The 1,411-nt window shown below is 45.5% G+C and overlaps 1 protein-coding gene across 1 annotated transcript in view; it reads right to left on the bottom strand.

The window, feature by feature from the left end:
- The window catches only part of GABRR3 (gamma-aminobutyric acid type A receptor rho3 subunit), a 50,069-nt gene that overhangs the window by 15,463 nt on the left and 33,195 nt on the right, over positions 1-1,411 (bottom strand). The window lies entirely within an intron of this gene.

Genomic DNA, 1,411 nt, shown 5'->3' with positions numbered 1-1,411 from the left:
GCACATATATAGACACAGAGATGTTTACTGAGGAACTAATTAGGCAGCTCTGCAGTAAAAATCACATATAGATACACTCACTCAAATGCACTATAATGCATTCTCTGAAACCTTTTGTATAAACATGGAAAATTTGTTGAACCATTAAATTAGCATGTGCTCAGCTGTGATGTGCACATTGATCACTGGTTCGTTTTCATTATGCAACCAATCCCAGGTTGGTCAAAATCATGAGGCATGCCTCAAAAAGTTAAGGGATCTTAAAATACTACATTTGAGGTTCTTTACATTTACTTTTTTTGTTTATGCTTCATTTTCAAATTTCTGTTCCACAATCAGAGGTAGCGTATTTTTTCTTAAAAGCAAAAGCTGAGACTTTCAGGTAATCACAGAGCTGCAAAAGCTTTACAAAAAGCACCACATGTTGCAAAAACTGGAAAGATCGCATACTCTACTCTTTTTTAGGCTCCTATTTTTTTCATATCAGGAGTTCGAAGATTACATGGTCCCACTGTGTTACAGCAGGAGAATGTTACACACACATTAATGTGTGAGAATGTTAAATCCAATATGACATTTTTTCTCCTCTGTCAACAGGGAGAAAAACAAGCCTTGTTTTGGAGATGAGTACCACAGCTCTGTCTCTATTCTGGCCTCAATATCAGCCCAGGGCCAGAGCTGGAGCTGCCCAGGCTGCTGCCGCCACTGCTGCTTAGAACTGCAGAGTCAGCAGAAATCCAGTGAGTGCATATGAGTGGCCAGGGCTAGTGTCAGTCTGAGTCAGGGATAGGGAGGGGATCAGGCAGCACCTGTGGGGGACTGGGTTGGGATCCAGTGGGGAATAGGGCAGCAGCACAGGTCAGAGATTGGATAAGGGATCAGGTAGAGGTTGGGGCAGCAACGCAAAGTGGGGATTAGGTTGCAATTGGATGGGGAATGGAGCAGCAGCATGGGATGAGGGACCTGCACTTCTATCCCATCTCCTGTACTTGCAGGGCTGCTGCATCCCCTGACCCATGCTGCCTCCCCATCCCCCAACAAGCTATGTCCTATTTCCTAACCCACACTGCTGCTGAATCCCCTGATCTGTACTCCTACCAAGCAGAAGCATGGGTCAGGGCATGGGGCAGGAACATGGGTTAGGGGATGTAGCAGCAGCACATTAGTGGGAGGGACAGCATCCCGCACTCATGATCTGCAAACAGTACCCATGGGGGATCAGGCAGGGAATGGGGCAGCAGCAAGGGTTAAAGGGGGGCAAATGGCAGGGCATTTACATTTACTTTTTTTGTTTATGCTTCATTTTCAAATTTCTGTTCCACAACCAGAGGTAGCGTATTTTTTCTTAGGGATGGTGAACAAGCAGAGGGATGGGGCAGGTAAAAGGAAGAATGTAATGAACACAGGGTTT

Source organism: Gavialis gangeticus, unplaced genomic scaffold (assembly GCF_001723915.1).
Source record: "Gavialis gangeticus isolate Ggan-Ray unplaced genomic scaffold, GavGan_comp1, whole genome shotgun sequence".
NCBI classification, from domain to species: domain Eukaryota; kingdom Metazoa; phylum Chordata; order Crocodylia; family Gavialidae; genus Gavialis; species Gavialis gangeticus.
Note: the sequence above shows the minus strand (reverse complement) of the source record. Positions and strands in the feature narration are given on the sequence as shown.